This window comes from Tursiops truncatus, chromosome Y (genome assembly GCF_011762595.2).
Source record: "Tursiops truncatus isolate mTurTru1 chromosome Y, mTurTru1.mat.Y, whole genome shotgun sequence".
NCBI lineage: Eukaryota > Metazoa > Chordata > Mammalia > Artiodactyla > Delphinidae > Tursiops > Tursiops truncatus.
The window spans coordinates 4,635,209-4,656,041 of NC_133428.1; the positions used below are offsets into that span (position 1 = coordinate 4,635,209).

General features: G+C 41.4%; 1 long non-coding RNA gene across 1 annotated transcript in view; it reads right to left on the minus strand.

The window, feature by feature from the left end:
• The window catches only part of LOC141277695 (uncharacterized), a 57,387-nt gene extending 37,235 nt beyond the window's left edge, over positions 1-20,152 (minus strand). The window contains exon 1 of the long non-coding RNA XR_012329436.1: positions 20,022-20,152. This is a non-coding gene — a long non-coding RNA (uncharacterized lncRNA). The remainder of the gene's footprint in view (positions 1-20,021) is intronic.
• Positions 20,153-20,833: the final 681 nt, after the last annotated feature.

The window sequence follows — 20,833 nt, forward strand, 5'->3', positions numbered from 1 at the left end:
GTAGAGATGATGACCAGACAAAACCAAACAGCAACAGCAACTTTTAATGTCTGTTGCACTTCAGAAAACAGAAAATATGATGGCAGAATGAAAGTGCAAATTACTCTGATTCCCGGGTGAAAAAAAAATTAGTGTAACATCTCCGGCAGCACAAAATAGATATCTTAAATACATTTCAAGGTAATAAATAGCACTTTAAATTCTCAGGAACAGCTTTAATATATAAATAGTAAACTAGTCCACCATGATATTTCATTCGTGACAGAGGGAATGAGTGTTGAAACGGTCAGAAAATACATTTAGCAAGTTTTTGTTGTTGTTGTTCCGATGAATTGGGTTGAATTGAACATTAATGCAAGGTACCGAAATCCATCGTTTTCGAAGAGGAGATCCATCTCTTTGAACTGTGTTTGTAACGATTAGGGCTCCTGCATCTTCATTTTCTTTTCTGGTTTAGGACCGGATCACCGATTTTCAGGGCCACATCCCTGTGTAAAGATTTCAGACACAGTCAGCTGCACCGAGGCAAAATACATCCCGTGTGAATGCGCGAAGCATTTCCATCTGCTATTTGTACGAGAACTTTGGGAGCAGGCAAGGATCAGCACAGTCGTCATCTGTCAGCGCTTCCCTGCATTGACAGGCAGGGCTGTGTTGCTATTGGTTTAATATCACGGGAGGGCAAATCCCCGGCACTGAATTATCTTCCATCATGAATTTTATTGGAATTCACATCAGAGCCATGGTGATGGTCACATCCATAACACACCACAGTGGGTGTCTGGCTGGCGTGGCAAAAATCAGTGGTTTCCTATACGAGCCCTCCCCGTTGACTCTCAGAAAGCAGGAAGATGAGAGTCATGGGTTGAATTCTAATAGCGGTGCCAGGTCTCTGTGGACGCGCCTGTGTCCACAGGTATTTGCTTGTCATTTATCCTGCCATCATGGGCTATTCATCCACGGTTTCAGGATTCTGATTCAAAGCTGACCGGAAAGCCGAAATCTTCTTGGGACGAGGACCAAACTCTTCCTTCTGAGCTTAGACTGAATTTATCCACCAAATATTATTTTTTCTGACTTCTACTGCAGTGATTCCATTCACTTAAAATTAGCAACTTTATTGCTCACAAGACTTCTCTGCTGTGTTTCCCCTTTTGTTATTTTTTTTTCTGCTATTTGCAGACATTTCAATATTACCTCAGTTCACTCAACTTCACCTTACACTGTCTGCTCAATGAGAGAGGACTAAAATACTCAACGGCATTTTTTATTACATGTTTTTAAAATGTTTTAATGTTACAAAATGTCAAACATGTTTTATATCCAAAGAAAATGAAAACATTAATTTGAAAAGTCACATGGACCCCACTGTTCACAGCAGCAGTGTTTACAATAGCCAAGACACGGAAGCAACCTAAGTGTCCATCAACAAAGAATGGATAGGGACTTCGCTGGTGGTGCAGTGGTTAAGAATACGCCTGCCAATGCAAGGGACACGGGTTCGAGCCCTGGTCTGGGAAGATCCCACATGCCACGGAGCAACTAAGCCCGTGCGCCACAGCTACTGAGCCTGCGCTCTAGAGCCCGCGAGCCACAACTACTGAGCCCGTGTGCCACAACCACTGAAGCCCGTGTGCCTAGAGGCCGTGCTCTGCAGCAAGAGAAGCCACTGCAATGAGAAGCCCGTGTACCGCAACTAGAGAAAGCCCGTCCGTGCGCAGCAACAAAAACCCAACCTAACCAAAAATAAATTAATTAATTAATTAAAAAAAAAAGAATGGATAAAGAAGCTCTGGCACATATATACACTGGAATACTACTCAGCCATAAAAAAGAATGAAATCATGCCATTTGGATGGACCTAGTGATTATCATAGTAAGTGAAGTAAGCCAGAGAGTAAAAGACAAATATACGACATCACTTTTATGTGGAATCTAGAAAGTACAACAAACAAGTGAATGTAACAAAAAAGAATCAGACTCACAGATACAGAAAACAAACTAGTGGTTGCCAGTGGGGAGAGGGAAGGGGGAGGGGCAAGATAGGAGGAGGAGAGTTAGAGGTACAAGCTAGTAGGTATCAAACAAATAAGCTACAAGGACATACTGTGCAGCACAGGGAACAGAGCCCCTGTTTTGTAATAACTATAAATGGAGTAGAATCTTTAAAGAAGGTGAATCATTATGCTGTACACCCGAAAATTATATAATATCGTACAACTATACCTCAATTTAAAAAAGAAAATAATTACTCCAAAACATGGTTTTTTTTTAGTACATTCACAGTGTCATGCAACCACCATCTCTCTGGTTTTAGAATATCTTCACCCCAAAAGGAAACCCCTTCCTCATTACCATCACTCCCCATTCTCCTGTCCCCCTCACTGCTGGCAACCACTCATTAACTTTCTGTCTGTATTGATTTGCCATTCTGGACATTTCATACAGATGGAGTCATATCATGTTTCCCTTTTCTGTCTGGCTTCTTTCACTCAGCATAATCATTTCAAGGTCCATCCATGTTGTAGCCTGTATCAGTGCTTCATTTCTTCTTGTGACTAAGTGATATTCCATTCTATGCAAGGACAACATTTTGTTAATTGATTCATCCATGGACGGACATTTGGGTTGTTTCTGCCTTTTGGCTGTTGTAAATAATGCTTGTGTGCACGTTATACGGTGGAGTACCTGTTTCGTTGGAGCACCTGTATTCAATTTTCTTTGGCATATATATAGGAGTGGAATTGCTGGGTTATATGTTCATGTTATGTGTAAATTTTGAGGAATAAACTGTTCTTCACAGAAGCTGAATCCTTTTACATCTCCACCCACGATGTCCAAGAGTTCCAATTTCTCCACACCTGGAAACATTTGTAACTTTCCATCTTACTGATTATAGCCATCCTAGTGGGTGTGGTTATATTTTAATTGAAATCTTTTTCCATTTAATGATTTATAACATATTCAAGGTAAAATCTGTTTTATCTAACTATACCAAATTTACCATCTTGACATTTTTCTTGGGTTTTATTTTTTTAATTGCAATAAACAAATAGCCTCAAACGATAGGCTGTATCTAGATTTAGGAAAGGCCGTTCTTTTCCAGAAGATTACCCAAAAAAATTTAGAATAAGAAACACATGTCCTTGTATAATCTAAGAGGGTGTGACAAGAAGCAAATGGTAAAGTGATTCAGACATAAAGATTATCCTTCACAAAGCCTGGCAGTTAGCTGATTCATCAGACAGTAGAGTTGAAGAACTATGACCAGTTGTCTTTTTTGTTGTTGTTCTCCCATGTTTACGATGTTTTCATTGTTTCCTTTACAAGTAAAAAGTAATTGCTCCCATAGGAAAAACGCTTTATGGTTAAACTCTCAACTTCCCCTATGCTGGTTAACTAGTTCATCAACATACAAAGAAAAGACAAAGCTTAAATGCTGATTTTTGAAGAACCCAAACTTGTAGTATCAAAGGTGATTTAAATTGACTGTATCTTCTGGCCAATCAGGAAACAAGGATTCTTTTTTTTTAACTTGAACTACAGTTGATTTACATTATTGTGTTAGTTTCAGGTGTACAGCAAAGTGATTCAGTTATATATGTATATATATATATTTTTCAGATTCTTTTCCATTAGAGGTTATTACAGGATATTGAATATAGTTCCCCGTGTTATACAGTAGGACCTTATTGTTTATCTATTTTTATATATAGTAGTGTGTGTACGTTAATCCCAAGCTCCTAATTTGTCCCCTCCCCTCTTTCCCCTTTCGTAACCAAAAGTTTGATTTCTATGTCTGTGAATCTGTTTCTGTTTTGTAAATAAGCTCATTTGTACTTTCTTTTAGATTCCACATATAAGTGATATCATATGGTATTTGTCTTTCTCTGTTTGACTTATTTCACTTAGCATAATGCCCTCCAACTCCATCCACGATGTTGCAAATGACAAAATTTCATTCTTTTTTAGGGCTCAGTAATATTCCATTTTGTGTATATGTGTGTGTGTGTGTGTGTGTGTGTGTGTGTGTGTGTGTGTATCACATCTTCTTTATCCATTCATTTGTTGATGGACATTTAGGTTGTTTCCATGTCCTGGCTACTGTAAATAGTGCTTCAATGAACATTAGGGTGCATATATCTTTGCAAATTAGAGTTTTCCTCTTTTCCAGATATATGACCAGGAGGGGGAGTGCTGGGTAATATGGTTACTGTATTTTTAGTTTTTTTTTAAGGAGACTCCATACTGTTCTCCATAGTGGCTTCACCAACTTACATCACACCAGCAGTGAGAAGGGTGGAAATAAGGATTCTTCTATCTTAATCTGCTTTACTTGACACTAGGTTTGTATATAGGACGTACACTGCTCTGTATATAGTGCATTTCCCTTCCATGTCCTTACATACTTCACTTTATTAGAAATTAAAGTTTATAAACAACAAAAAATTATTGCTGCTTTTGCTTCTATAAAAAAAATCAAAAAATGTTGCTGCTTCTGGTTGCCTAGAAAATTGAGGAAGTGGAACTTGTGGACAGCTGGGAGCTCCAGGGCAGGGACACTGTGAATCAGGAGAAGGAGAAGAAATCAGAGGATCAGAGAGCAGAAGACAGGGTGGGGCTTGGTCTGCACAGGAGAGCGGCCAGCCCACGGCTCCAGGACCCGAAAGCAGGGCAGTAACACAGATCCCAGAGGTCTTACCAGTTATGCAAACATGAGAACAGCTCTTCCAAGACTATTTCCCAAGGGCCACGGCTCACGTTTCTGTCACCTGTCTTGAGACATCGTGCCCTTTCATAGGACCCCATGAAAAGCCTGGGGAGGATTTTCCAATTGCCATAATCAACAGTCAACATAGGCTTATTTTGTACAATTTATTTTCAACAAAAGGCAACTCTTTTTTAATTGGAGTAATAATTTTTTTTTTTTTGCAGTACACGGGCCTCTCCCGCTGCGGAGCACAGGCTCTAGACACGCAGGCTCAGCGGCCATGGCTTACGGGCCCAGCCTCTCCGCAGCATGTGGGATCTTCCCGGACGGGGGCGTGAACCCATGTCCCCTGCATTGGCAGGCGGACTCTCAACCACTGCGCCACCAGGGAAGCCCGGAGTAATAATTTTTGTTGGAGTATAGTTGACTTACAATGTTGTGTTAGTTTCAGGTGTACAGCAAAGTGAATCAGTCATACATATACCTATATCCACTCTTTTTTAGATTCTATCTCCATATAGGTCATTACAGAGTATTGAGTAGAGTTCCCTGTGCTATACAGTAGGTGCTTATTAGTTATCTGTTTTATATATAGTAGTGTGTATATGTCAATCCCAATTTCCCAATTTATCCCTCAACATCTTTTCTGTAAAAAAACAGAAATGAGCCAAAATGACCAAAATACATATTACTTACAGTTATTTAACTATTAGATATTATTTCATTCTGCTATGCACGTGTAATGATCTTGATCCATTTTTCTTTTTTTTTTTATTTTGGTGACTGCAAATCCTTTTTGGAAGTAGATCGGCACAATGGTCAAATATTGACTGCAGAGTTTTGTTGACTATGAAACTTTACATGGCTTATTTATGGAACTTATTTCCTGAAATACTATGTCCATGTGATTCCATTGGAAACAAAATTCAAAAATAGATCATTTACTTTATACCTTAAAGCAAACTTCAGGCTGGAGATGTGTATTTGCAGCATTGTTAGACACAACGGGGGAAGGAAAATGCACTTCTTCTTGACACCTGAATCGGAGATTATATAGCCCTTGGCAGACGGTATGTTAAATCTGTTTCTTCTATTCATTCCCGCAGTAAAAATATAGGACCGCCTTCACCAATGCCTCTTTACTTCTCTTTAAATCACGCTCAGCTCTCTTCTCCAGGCTGTATATTTTCCATTTCTCCCCTCCACTATAGTTGACTCATCCCGTGCCATTCAGCTGTGAGGATTTTCAGCCTTGAATGGAAATCATCTTCCTCTGGACACCTAATACCCCGAGGACGTCTTTCCAAATGGTAAAAGAGTACCAGCATTAAATAATATGATTTTTTAAAATCACGATTTAATAAAATTTCACCTTGGTTGACTTGCTATGCATCAGCCACTCTACGTATTCTAGACATGCCTCCATTAATTATAAGCTTGTGAGTTGGTACAATTAGTATGCTCATTTGTTATGAGAATACAGAGGTCAAAGAGTGTCCACAGGGATGACTAGAGAAGCAGCTGGGATGCAAACACAGAAAACCTACTCCAGACCTGAAGCCTTTAGCCCGGATTCAACTTGCTCCTGATTTCCATCTATATCAACAGGAAAACTGTCACCCTCACTCATGTGTATAAGTGACTGTGGCAGAATGAAAGTACAATTCTATCAGCGTCTCGACTTTTGAGGAATTAGTCTCGGTTTGGGGGAGAAATTAAATCCTTTGGCCAAAGATATGAAGAGCCTTGTGTTCACGTTCTTCTATTATTTGTAAGAATCCCTCCCGCTATTTTATTTGACTTAGTCTGTCTTACCTGTTCCTACTTCCCCAAGTGCAAGGCATAATCCCTTGGATTTCATTCCTTCTTGATTCCTAATGAATGGTTTAAGCTGTGGCTAGCTCCTGGAATCCTACGTTTACTACATCATAGAGGTTTTGATATGCACTGTCTTTATGGCTTACATCTCATCGACTGGAATTATAATTACAGTTTTAATTGTTAACCGGAAAACGATTTAGAAGCGTGCTATCCATTTCCCAAGCAGAGGAGGTTTGGGCTTCTATTTTTTTCCCCCTGTTGAAAATATTTAATTGTGTTGCATGATAATTGGTGACACTTACTTAATTTTTTTTGGAAGGTGATTATGAATATGTTAAGGTCTTTTTCTTGGCATGATGCGTGGCTAAGATGGAGACAAAGAACAAATCATGAGAGCTTGTTGAATGCCTGGCTCTCTCTACTTCTCCTTCAAGACGGAAAAGGTAAAGAGGAAAATGCAGTATTTTCCATTATCACGTTTAACCACTTGATGGCCAGAGGATAATAAGAAGACTTCATTCCTTCTTGCTTTGGGGATAACTCCCTATGCACCCATAGCTTAGTCATACACACGGATTCCCCAGTACTTCTGAACCGTGAATTGCCCTCTTCCCCTTTTGCTGTGTCGATTATCAGTTTACACCAGAAGTCTGCATTTTTTTTTTTTTTTTTTTTTTGTGGTACGCGGGCCTCTCACTGTTGTGGCCCCTCCTGTTGCGGAGCACAGGCTCCGGATGCACAGGCTCAGCGGCCATGCCTCACAGGCCCAGCCGCTCCGCGGCATGTGGGATCTTCCCGGACCGGGGCACGAACCCGCGTCCCCTGCATCGGCAGGCGGACTCTCAACCACTGCGCCACCAGGGAAGCCCTCCATCCCATTTTTAATTTATACATGTTTATCAGAGGTTAAAAACCAGGAAGATTTTTGATAGAAACACCCAGGTATACTGACATTTCAATTCAGAAATTTCCACCTCAGCAAGAACACTTCAAGTCTATCTCCTTGCAAATAGAATATTTCACCCATAATTTTCTGCATAAGACACCCCGTTTAATCCTGTGGCTTCTACAGTATAAAACGTTAGCATTTAAGAGTGTGTTGACAGAAACTCAGAGAAAATGCCTCTTCCATTAGACTTGGATTCCACGTTTTTCCTGGAAATATTAGAAGGCTCTCCTGACTCGCCTCCGTGAAGTCAGGCTAAATTTCCCCTGAGCCATCCCCTCCACCTTCACCCCCCACACACACCAAAAAGCACTGCTGAGGCCCTTTAAGGTTTCCCATCAGCAGCTCTGGGCGCGCCATCCTGGTGGAACACTTCTACAAAAATCTACAAACTTCCAGGTGTGACATGTTCAAAATTAGATTTCCCTGACGGGTCACTTCTTCACTAATCTTCTGTTTCATTCATCAAAAGGAAAACGTTTCACAGAAAGTATTTTTCAGATTTTTTAAAACAAATACACTGCCCGTACTGCAAAATATATCCTTTTGTGTGCACAGTTCTGTGACAACTGACAAATGCATAGACTCAAGGAATCACCTCCACAACCAACATAGAGAATATTTTCATACCCCACCCCCACCCCCAGAAATTTCCACCTCTACCCTTCGTAGTCAGACCTGCCCCTCACCCGCAGTCCTGGAAACCACCGATCTGAGCATCCTACCTCTACTCTGACCTTCTCAGGATGTCACATCCATAGGTTTAGAGAGTAGGTAACCTTGCAAGTCTGGTTTCTTTCTTTCTTTTTTTTTTCTGTTAACATCTTTATTGGAGTATAATTGCTTTACAATGGTGTGTTAGTTTCTGCTGTATAACAAAGTGAATCGGCTATACGTATACATATGTTCCCATATCTCCTCCCTCTTGCGTCTCCCTCCCACCCTCCCTATCCCACCCCTCTAGGTGGTCACAAAGCACCGAGCTGATCTCCCTGTGCTATGCGGCTGCTTCCCACTAGCTATCTATTTTACATTTGGGCAGTGCATCGATGTCCATGCCACTCTCTCACTTCGTCCCAGCTTACCCTTCCCCCTCCCCGTGTCCTCAAGTCCATTCTCTACATCTGCGTCTTTATTCCCGTCCTGCCCCTTGGTTCTTCAGAACCTTTTTTAAGATTCCATATATATGTGTTAGCATACGGTATTTGTTTCTCTTTCTGGCTTACTTCACTCTGTATGACAGACTCTAGGTCCATCCACCTCACTACAAATAACTCAATTTCGTTTCTTTTTATGGCCGAGTAATATTCCATTGTATACATGTAGCACACCTTCTTTATCCATTCATCTGCCGATGGACACTTAGGTTGCTTCCATGTCCTGGCTATTGTGAATAGAGCTGCAATGAACATTGTGGTACATGACTCTTTTTGAATCATGGCTTTCTCAGGGATATACTGCGCCACCAGGGAAGCCCTGGAAAGTTTTTTATCATAAATGGGTGTCGAAAGCCTTTTCTGCATTTATTGAGATGATCATATGGTTTTTCTCCTTCAATTTGTTAATATGGTGTATCACATTGATTGATTTGCGTATATTGAAGAATCCTTGCATCCCTGGGATAAACCCCACTTGATCATGGTGTATGATCCATTTCATGTGCTGTTGGATTCTGTTTGCTAGTATTTTGAAGAGGATTTTTGCATCTGTGTTCATCAGTGATTTGGGACTATAGTTTTTATGTGGCATCTTTGTCTGGTTTTGGTATCAGGGTGATGGTGGCCTCGTAGAATGAGTTTGGGAGTGTTCCTCCCTCTGCTATATTTTGGAAGAGTTTGAGAAGGATAGGTGTTAGCTGTTCTCTAAATGTTTGATAGAATTCGCCTGTGAAGCCATCTGGTCCTGGGCTTTTGTTTGTTGGAAGATTTTTAATCACAGTCTCAACTAAGCCTGTGCGCCAAAACTACTGAGCCTGTGCTCTAGAACCCATGAGCCACAACTCCTGAAGCCCACGCACCCTAGAGCCCATGCGCCACAACTACTGAGCCCGAGTGCCACAACGAAGAGTAGCCCCCGCTCGCCGCAACTAGAGAAAAGCCCGTGTGCAGCAACAAAGACACTACACAGCCAAAAATAAAATCAATTAAACAAAACACACACACACATCCATCCATACTCCACCCAGTGACGGATCACGTGACCACCCACAGGACTGGCACTGTCCTTGAAGCTATAGCTCAGGGAACAAGACACAAAGACCCTGCAAGTGGATGCAGGCAAAGCTACTTGGGCAGAGATTTCGAGGGTCCTAGACACCCGGTGTGGGGTCTACAGTGGGTGCAGGTTCTTTATCTCTTGGACTCCTTGCACGGAGGCACGTGGCTGGAGACGGATCAGAACTGTGTCCTCGAAACCTGGGCTCAGGACAGACGCCCTTCTAGCCTCAGTTTAAGGGTGATACTCATGTTTGCCCTGCCATCCCTGGTTATCTCTGAGGGTTATCATGTCAACAGTTTATCTCACAGCATCTACCCTTGGTTATTCTCTCCCTGGCTCCCTTGAGTGTCAATCACCAGTGCCAGGAACATCCTGCAAACAGCCAAGAAGGGAAGACCCACGTCTAATCTGCACACTCGTCGGTGACTACGAGTGTGGGCTTGAAGTTGGTACCAGGACTAGGCTTGGACAGGTCAACAAAAATTAATCAACCGTCCATCTAGGAAAGAAGTGGAAATGTTTACCTGAGTCAAGTTTGAGGACGATAATCTGGGAAGAGAATCTCAGAAAGCTCTGAGAACGGTTCTGCCCATTAGAAGTCCAGAGTTATACAAGTGTTTTGAGAAACAGGGATGTACGTTCAATGACATATTACTGACAGTTTTCACCGTCCAGATCTGCGCATCATCGTGGCCCCTTACGAGATCAGGAAGGAGCCTCATCTTTTCAGGAGTCGTCTGGCTGCTGCTGGGAGAATGTTGTTCTTTATGGTTCAGCAGATGTTCCTGCTGACAGGGCAGACTGGGTCCATGCCTAACGCAGACATACAATGTGGAGTAGACGCGGGAGGAGACCAAAGGGCAGAAGAATTGGTTTCATGTTTCAATGTTTCTTGTCTGGCCATAAACTATGAACGTTATGTCACAGACGCACTGCCTGGGCTGTAGGTATTCAACGGGCACCAGCTTCCTGAACCGCAGGCTCAGCTCGGTGCTAGGATTCTACCGCACACACTGGGGCTTGGGCCCCCAGGGAACCGCAGCAGGCCTAGCGCCTGGCTATAGACTGAGGAAATCCCGTCTCATCAGTGGGTCCTCTCCTGGGGTGGGGGTGGGGGGCCACGTCCTCCAGTTCACCACAAGCCCCCAAGCATGCCCGGTGGGTGGCTCTTCCTGGAGAGATTAGCCCTGGATTTCAGCAGGAGTCACTGAGCCGGACCCTTACAACGTGTTCACATCTCTCTAAGTACGTTCTAGTGGACTAGCTCCTTTAGAAAAGGCTTCCCTTCTCTGTGAAGGGGTGAGTCCATCAGGGGCTGTAGCTCTCTTTTTCCTTCTCCCACTATCTCTCCTCCTCCCATTTCCATTCTGCATATTTTTCTAAAAGGGATTTTTTTATTTCAAATTGGAGTATCGCTGATGAACCCTGTTGTGTTAGTTTCAGGTGTACAGCAAAGGGATACATGTGACTACACACAGACATGTATCTATTCTTTTTCAAATGCTTTCCCGTTTAGGTTATTACAGAATAGTGAGCAGAGTTCCCTGTGCTCTACAGGAGGTCCTTGTGGGTTCTCCATGTTTAATAGAGCAGTGTGTACAAGTCACTCCCAAACTTCCAATCTATCCCTGTCCCCTCCCCCCCTCCAACCCCAGGTAACCAGAAGTTGGTTCTCTAAGTCTGTCTCTTTGTTTTGTAAATAAGTTCCAGGGATTGTTTATTTGACTTGCCTGTTCCCGTCCTTATAAACAAGCTCCTGGCATTTGCTATCTATATAGGAGGGAAGAAGGGCTTATCTCTCTTCCTTACCAAAAGCCGCAGGGCACTTTGCTTTTTGTGTGGAAGCTTGTTTTGTTTATCTTTTCTACTGCACACAGGCTGGGTGTCTGAGGCTAACCTTTTATCTTTCAATACTGCCTTGGACTGCGGCGTATTTGCACACTTTTGATGCTTTGCTTTTCAATGCAGGCTTTCATACTAAGCAGCGAGTCTCAGCAGAAACACTTCGGCTTCAAGCAGTTTTCTCCCTGTGCACTTTCCTTGTAGTTTTATTCACCATGGTCCCCCTGTTTCCAGCACTGAGCGAAAACTGCCCACCCTGGCCAGGCACCATAGCAACGACTGGCATGAGTTCTCTTAGAACAGGAGGTCCTGGTAAGGAACACGGAATTGACAAGCTACCACCAACCGGAAGAATTCGGGAAAGGGCAAAAGGAGAGAGGAGTCCACAGGTCCTACCAACCCCCCGGAATCCTTCTCGGGGAATCCACCTTGGCTGACCGACACGCGCACCATCAGGAAGGACCCTGAGTCACAACGATTGGCCAGAGGCAACCCGGAAACTAACCCCATCACCATAAAACCCGAGACCGCGAGCCACGTGGCAGAGCAGTTCTCCTGGGTCCCCTCACCCTCCGGCTCTCCACCCAGGAGCCCCGTTCCAATAGAGTCTCTTGCTTTGCCAGCACGTGTGCCTCTCCTCCGACGATTCATTTCCTAGTGTTAGACAAGAGCCTGCTCTCGGGCCCTGGAAGGGATCCCCCTTCCTGCAACAGATCTGTTGATACATCTTTACAGATCCAATAACATCAGAGTTACGCTCCAATACAACGTATTGGAGAAGCTGCTGGAAATGGATAGACCCATGTTCTGCTTTATCCCGTGATTAACTTAAAAAGAAAATGATTCTCCCATGGTAATAAGTATCTTTCAGAATATCTAAGAAGGTAGAGGAACCAAGTAATAAGTTTGTATCAAAAGGATTAAGCCAGAGGAAGTGCATACCCATCCCTTAGGGTCACTCTCATTAACGTACTTCTGAATACAAGGAAGGACTGTTGCCTCAGCTCTCAAGAAGGAACAAACACCTCAACCCAAGGTCTAAAGGTCCCTTAACCCTCTTGCATCTCTTCTTTGCTCAAGTTCACCTTCCATATCCCATGTATGTGCTTCTGCTGGTTGGCATAAGGGACACATGGAGAAACTTATCCTCGGGGGATTCAGGATGTCCTGACTCTATAGAAGAAGAAAGTCATCTAGGAAGGGCTTGGGTTCACTGACGAATAAACCAGTTGGCAGCATCTTCCTTGGAACCTTCCTTGGGCTTCTCACTTCCTTACGTACTTTTTCCACAGATGAACCCCAAACAGCAACAGCCAAACCCACAAGCATCCCTGCCACTTGAGAATGATCGAAATCTCATGAGTCAGGACTTCCCTGGTGGTCCAGTGGTAAAGAATCCACCTTCCAATGCAGGGGACGCGTGGTTTGATCCCTGGTCGGGGAACTCAGATCCCACATGCCGCGGGGCAACTAAGCCCGCGCACGTCAACTAGAGAGAAGACCGCGTGCCACAAACTACAGAGCCTATGCGCTCTGGACCCCGAGGGCCGCAACTAGAGAGAGAAAACCCACACGCCACAACTAGAGAAAAGCCCGCGCACCACAACGAAGATCCCGTGTGCCGCAATTAAGACGCAGCCGAAAATTTAAAAAATACAAATAAATAAATAAATACTAAAAAAAAAAAAAAAAGGAATGGCCACAAAGAATGGGCCGAAACAGTTTTCCACTGCAATATTTAAAAAAAAAAAATCTCATTAGTCACTGGAAACATCTCTGGATTTTTTCCGTTCCTTCTCTGGTTAAGTCACAACCTCACATTCACATCCCCAGGGAAGTAAGTGAGGAGGTTATTTTACCAACTGCCTATGCCAACCCTGTAGCCAACTCTCTTTCTCAGTCAGCAGACCCCAAATGACGTGCTTTCTTTCAATGGCACAGTTTCTGTTATTATATTTATTTATTAATAAATTTATTTTAGTATTAATAATAAATTTATTAATAATTAATAATTTATTTTAAATAATAATTTAAATTTATTTATTAATTTATTAATAAATTTATTGTGTTTATTAATAAATCTATTTATTTATTAATATTTATATATTATTTATTTCTGTTATAAATAAAACAGTTCACTGTTTCAATGGCACAGTAAGAAACAAGCACCACATTGCTCAACCCCGGTATTCCTTGAGCCTATTAAAGTGGTTTCTTGTAGCTGTCATGTGGATTGCCAATCACTGTCTCCTCTAAATACTGTACTGCGATGAATAATTTAAGCGACTATCAACACAGCATCCAAGTATCAGTTCAAATAAAAGTAAACCCCCCAAGAGAGACAAATACCATATGACCCCACTTACATGTGGAATCTAAAATATGACACAAATGAACTGACCTGCAAAACACAAACAGACTCACAGACAGAACAAAACTGTGGTTGCCAAGGGGGATGGGGGAGGGAAGGAGTGGGAGGCTGGGGTGAGCAGATGCAAACTATTATATATAGGATGGATACACAACAAGGTCCTATGGTAGAGCACAGGGAACTACATTCAGTATCCTGTAATAAACCATCGTGGAAAAGAATATATAAAAAAAGAATGTCTATAGGCGTGTAACTGAGTCACTTTGCTGTACAGCAGAGACTGACACAGCATTGGAAATCAACTGTACCTCGACAAAAAAAAATTAAATTAAAAAAATAATAAATAAGCCACCCCAAATTCCCTTAACTTTCATAGCCTGTTATCTGCAACCATTTCAAGAACCTATTGGTTCGCAAGAGGGAAGACATATGGGAACATATGTTTATGTATGACTGATTCACTTTGTTATAAAGCAGAAACTAACACACCATTGTAAAGCAATTATACCCCAATAAAGATGTTAAAAAAAAAAAAAAAGAACATATTGGTGAGGGCTCTTCATTGACCATGGAATACGCTGAACATACTTTATGTACAAAGATTTAAAGGATGAACAATTTTCTAGCTTCACCGTTTTTCTCAAACAGAGGAACCCAATGTCAAGCCATCCCTTGAAAGAAATACTGGACTGGCCACGTGGGACCATTCCTCTGCCAGCTGTAGAGCCTCAGAACGACACAGTAGGATTGATGCCTAGAGCTCAGGGAAGTATCTGGTCTACCTCACAGACGCCTCAAAGGAGGGTTGAGAATGCCTCAAAGCAAAACAAACAAAAACAGAAACAAACACAAGGCCCTAGAACCTGGCCTGAGACCGACACAGCTTCAGGGGTTTCTATGATAATTAACACTATGGGCAAAGTTTTATCAAGAACACCAAGGACAGAACTTGAAAAGATACTGGAAAATGCAGGAGAGTGTTTCAGATTTGCCGTATCAAATCTGTAGTAGTCAAGATTTAATTATTTAGATCTGCAGAACGATGGAGGGCATCTGATTAGATAAGTATTTCCTATATATTGATATATATCTCACCCTGTGTGTGCCTGTGTGTGTATAACTGTTGAATTCAGACTACTGAGTTCATATAACACTGTATGGATGTACGCACATATCTATGTATTTATAATATATTTAATACACACATATAATACATGCATTTATCATGTTTAAAAAAAGTGCCACTGGGCTTCCCTGGTGGCGCAGTGGTCGAGAGTCCGCCTCCCGATGCAGGGGACACGGGTTCGTGCCCCGGTCCGGGAAGATCCCACATGCCGCGGAGTGGCTGGGCCCGTGAGCCATGGCCGCTGAGCCTGCACACGTCCGGAGCCTGTGCTCCGCCACGGGAGAGGCCACAACAGTGAGAGGCCCTCGTACCGCAAAAAAAAAAAAAAAAAAAAAGAGCCATTGAAAGTGACCAAGAAAATCAATATTCAGAATGTTTGAATAAATCTTTGGCCTAAAGATTTTTAACTCTATGGTTCTTTAATGCTCCCTGGCGTGATTTCAAGACCTTGAGTCTGGAGTAATTCCACAGTTACGGTACATACTCATGAAAGCAATAACACACAGTCCCAGCAGAAATTCACTGCCTAACTGTTAGGAACATACTCCATTTAATCGACTTTCAAAATTATACTTTGATAAATACTGTTTTGCCTACTAATCAGGAAACCCATGTAAAAGTCACCTTAAGCTGTTCGTCAATCTCTCTGTCATATATTCCACATTCAGTGAATTTTAGCAGTGACGACTGATTCTAAAATTTTTGCTGTTTTCATCCTTGGTAGTTTATGTTTACTATCCTGTCATTCATAATGTGCATCTTGGTCTGGAGGTATTTTCTAGGGCTATCTCATGACATTTCCCATTATGTCTTTCCCTTATGTTTCAACTAATGCTCTTTAAAAGTGCTTTAAAGTAAGATGCGTGAACGGGAAGGGGGAGTGATATTAGCAATTTTTCTGATGGAATGCTTTCGGCTGAGTTTTTAAGGATTGATTAATTCCCTCAAATTCCATAAAAACCCATGTGAAATGTGAAGTTGTCAGGTGCAAACTAGAGCCTGGCTATCTCAGCCCAAATCTTTCCGGCAGGAACGCTTAAGAAGCAGGAGGATATAATGCATCGCAAAGGGGTCCTTTGTTAATGGACTACATCGGACGCAGCAGGGCTGGAGAGCGTGCGATCACTTTATATTCTGCTCGGCAGAAAGAAAAGAACATTCTGTATTCAGCAACGCTCTTTGTCCAAAAGTAATTGTGTCTCCAAAACGTAAGTGAGGTTTTCGGGCTTGTAAAATGTGACACGCATTATGACTAGCATTTAGGGGAACGGGGCATGGTGTAGTTTCACTAAAAATACATGAATTCGTCTCAGTTATCCTCCCCAGTCTTTGCAGGCTATGCAGCTTTGTCTTCCTTTTGTTTGGCTAACGTTGAACACTGTCTTAGGCAAAATATTTTTTAAAAAATTAAAGAATTTACTTGCATATCTTTACAAGGACATGAGATGCTTTTTTAAACAATTTTTTAAAAATTTTATATTGGAACAGAGTTAACAGTGTTGTGTTAGTTTCAGGTGCACAGCACTGTGATTCAGTTATATGTAGACATGTATCTATTCTTTTTCAAATTCTTTTCCCATTTAGGTTATTATAGAATACCGAGCAGAGTTCCTTGCCGCTAGAGATGCCCTTTTGCAGCTAGTTATTTCCTTGTTTTTCTACGGGGAAAGCAGATAAATTCCCTGTATTGTTCTTTTTTTTTTTTTTTTTTTTTTTGCGGTACGCGGGCCTCTCGCTGTTGTGGCCTCTTCCGTTGCGGGGCACAGGCTCCGGACGCGCAGGCTCAGTGGCCATGGCTCTCGGGCCCAGCCGCTCCGCGGCATGTGGGATCTTCCCGGACCGGGGCACGAACCCGTGTCCCCTGCATCGGCAGGCGGACTCTCAACCGCTGCGCCACTAGGGAAGCACCCCCTGTATTATTCTTACTTCCACAAAAAATAGGTATTTTATATAATTCTTCCATTTATTCAAATATACAGCAAGTATATATAGACACAAATATACATCTATGAGTATATGTATGTACATATGTTTACTTCTCAAAGACATATAGTATATGCATGCGTGTTTCTCTATCTATATATACAGACATACACACAGATATAAGTTATCTGTCCCTGTCTATAATGTGTATGCGCGTGTCTGAAATCAAAAAGCATATACTAATATTCCAATATATACCAATAACTGTATGACCTTTGGTTGGCAACATTCCAACCCTCACATTCCACCTGTCTAAACACGAGTGGAAAGGTTAACATCCATCTTCCATTAAATACGAAAAATAATTTCAAAAATCAGTTAAAAACCACTTTTTTCCCAGGCGGGCATGTTCAAATGAAAGAGGGGTGTGAATGTTTCTGAAGCTTGATAACAATTTATGGTCGGCTCTCCATACCAGGTGAACATAGCCTGTAGGACACCTAGTTTCAAAGATTAGAGGGGATACATGTATACGTATAGCTCATTCACTTCTTGGTACAGCAGAAACTAACACAACACTGTAAAGCAACAACACTCCAATTTAAAAAAAGAAAGATATTGTTCAGATACTGTAGGCACCTGTCATCATATCCCTGGGATCTCAGATTAAATATGCACCATAAATCAGATATATTAAAAATGAGGCAGAACATTCTGCCTTTATTGTGGTAAGAGTGGAGGTCCTTGATATTTGCCCCCCAAATATGATAATAACAATAATAGTCATCATCATTGTCTCTCAGCCACTGGCTTCACCTTGTACTGGTCAATTTCGCTCCCCTTTGTGGCTGTTTACTCCCGACATAATCTGTATTTCACGTGGTAAAGGCATAGAAACCACATCTGCTAAGCTTCCTGATTACCTAATTTTCAAACTCAATGAACAGCAAATAATTGCCAATGATGTTCCCCCTTCTTGGAACATCTTTCCTCATCTTCGGTCATCAACATTCTCGGTGTCTTCAAAGCAAAGCTGAAACGCTGTTATTTCATGAACTGTATCGTTTCTTTTCCTCCTTCCCAGGAGAGAAGTCACGCTTTCCTTGTTTCCTTCACTATCCTACTCTGTCTGAAGGACTCTATACATAGAAAGAATTAGGAAATGCTCCCTTATCACCCATGTTGAGAGGATTATTCATGTCTAATGAAGATGATTTGGGTTTTTTTCTTTTTAATTGCAAGCGGCAGTTACGCAAGATGTGTTCTACCTGTTGTCTTTGAAGCCTGCAAAATGAACACCATTTATCTCAATATGCCTTATAATAGAGCTGTTTATGCTCGTGTCGTTCTCCCTACCTGATAATGAATTCTAGGGAACAGCGACTACTTTTATTCATCATTTTATCCGTGACAGCCTCTCGCATAATTCAGCTGCAGGCCCTTCATAAATGTTGCATCGAATTTCTTTCCCCTGCAGATCTCACGCTCCCTTATCCAAGAAGGTATTTAATGCACACAGAAAATATATATTGTTTCTTTTCTATCTCCATATTTCTGGCAACCTTCACAATCATACCCTACAGAAGAATAGCGTCTGGGGGTTCTGCATTGAGTTAACTTTTCTTAATGTATTTTGAGTTAGCCCAACCATCCCCAATGAGTCTTTCTTTTTTTTTATGAGTGTCTTTTAAAATGGCAATGCCTGCTACCACTAGACACAGAAACACAAGTTCCCAAGGGTTGGTAAGGAGGGGCTTCAGACCCTTCCATATTGGGAGGAGAGAGAAGGCAGCTTCAATGGTGGTGAGTCCAGCACCATGATAAACACTTCTCTGTCCAATACGGCAAACCAGTGCTGGATGTCGGTCTATTCAATATACTCAGGTTTTGCATATCATTTGCTTGAAAACATGGTTGCGTTGATGAGAATGTGTCTGCACCCACTCTTGCAGACCAGAACATTACCGAACAGGGGATTATGGTTCAGCGATATGGCATTCTGCAGACATAAATCAAGAGTTGCCAGATACAACACAGGATGCCCAGTTACATTTGAATCTTAGATAATGTGTTTTTTTTAGGGGAAAAAAAAATTCCCCCATATTGCATGGACACTCTTTCTTTTATTATTGTTATTTTTTATTGAAGTACAGTTGATTTACAATATTGTGCCAATCTCCGCTGTACAGCAAAATGACTCTGTTTTACACATAAAGACTTTCTTTTCTTAATATTCTTTTCCATTAGGGTTTATCCCAGGAGAGTGGACATAGTTCCCTGTGCTCTACAGTAGGACCTTGTTGTTTATCCATTCTACATATAATATTAATAGTTTGCATCTGCTAACCCCAAACTCTCAATCCCTCCCTCCCCCAAGCCCCTCCCCCTTGGCAACCACATGTCTGTTCTCTACGTCTGTGTGGACACTCATATTAAACATATGCTCTCTCGATACAAGCAACATTTCTTAAATTTGAATCCACCTCCCCAATTCTTTTTCTATCCCTCTGGTTCTCTTCCTTCATACTTTATGATGTGAAGTTAAAATGTTTATCCACTGTATTTACTGAAAAAAAAAAAAGTATGCTCTTCTATACTTGACATAAGAAACTTTTAAATGTTCTAATTTGGGAAAGAAACACACTTTTGCTCTTTTTTCTATGATTTTTCTCACACAGTACAAAAACAACAAAAAAATTTACATCAAAACACGTCACGGTTTGTGGGAAACCCAAATTGCAAATAACCTGAATCTGTATCTTTTTATGAAATAAAAACTTGATACTTACTGTTAAAAGAAAAATGCACTGTGTATCTGAAAAGCAAATTTAACTGGGATCCTTATGGCACTGTTATTTGCTAAAACTGGCAGTGTGACAAAAGGCACTGCTTAAAGTGTTTTTGGACTGACTGTGCAAATGAACAAAATACTGAAGAGATGAAGGCTTTAGAGCCATCTAACGGGAAGATACAATGACCACCACGCAAGCACACCTTAAAAAAGAAACACAGCACACTCTATTAAAATATTTCTAAAATGTACAACTTTCACCATAAATCTTACCTGGTTTCCAATTTCAGCATCTTTAAAGAATTTGGAAGTGGCTGTTCTCTGCATGATCTTTTAAAAGTTCAATCAGTCCTCAGGCTTTCTTTCTTCAGGCTAAATTATCTCAGTTCTTTGATCATTCTCTTCGTGACCTGTTAAATATTTTAAAATAATGGTTTTCATTAATATACAAAATGGATGCTACAGAAAAATTAGAGAAAGACCTGCTGGCTTAATGACTCCTTGGAAAAGAAAGGCTCTTTCTGTGCTATTTAATAATGCCTCTTACCTTCTGATCAGAAGAGCATCTATGAATGATGTTAAGAATTTAGCATATTAATGAACCCAGCCCATATGCTTGGAAGTTATGAGAGTCACTGCTGGAGTTTTGTGTAGAATAACGGTCTCTGAAGATAAATATGTCTGGCAGCCTTTGGATAACACAGCCCTGGGTTTTTATTAATCTCACAACTGTGTCATTCCGATGTTATCAATTTGGATAGGTTTAGACATCTCAAAGAAAATACTACTTCTGTTTCTTTATTGAAGGAAAGTGGAAGTCAGATAAAAGGGATGGTAGCTACAAAGTCTCGGGAGTTCAGCAGAATTACACAACAGCTGTGGAATGCTAATGCCACATCACAAGTAACTCTTGAAGGTAATCCTGCTAAGGGGTCTGGGAGCTTCTAGCGGGAAAAGGTCTAATTAGTCCAGCTAACGTGGATGATTAAGTAAAGGCTTCTCTGGAATGAATTCTAAAACTATTAACTTTTTCTGGCAAAAGAAAATAAGAAGGATAATAGCAGAGGGAAAATATGTGGAATATG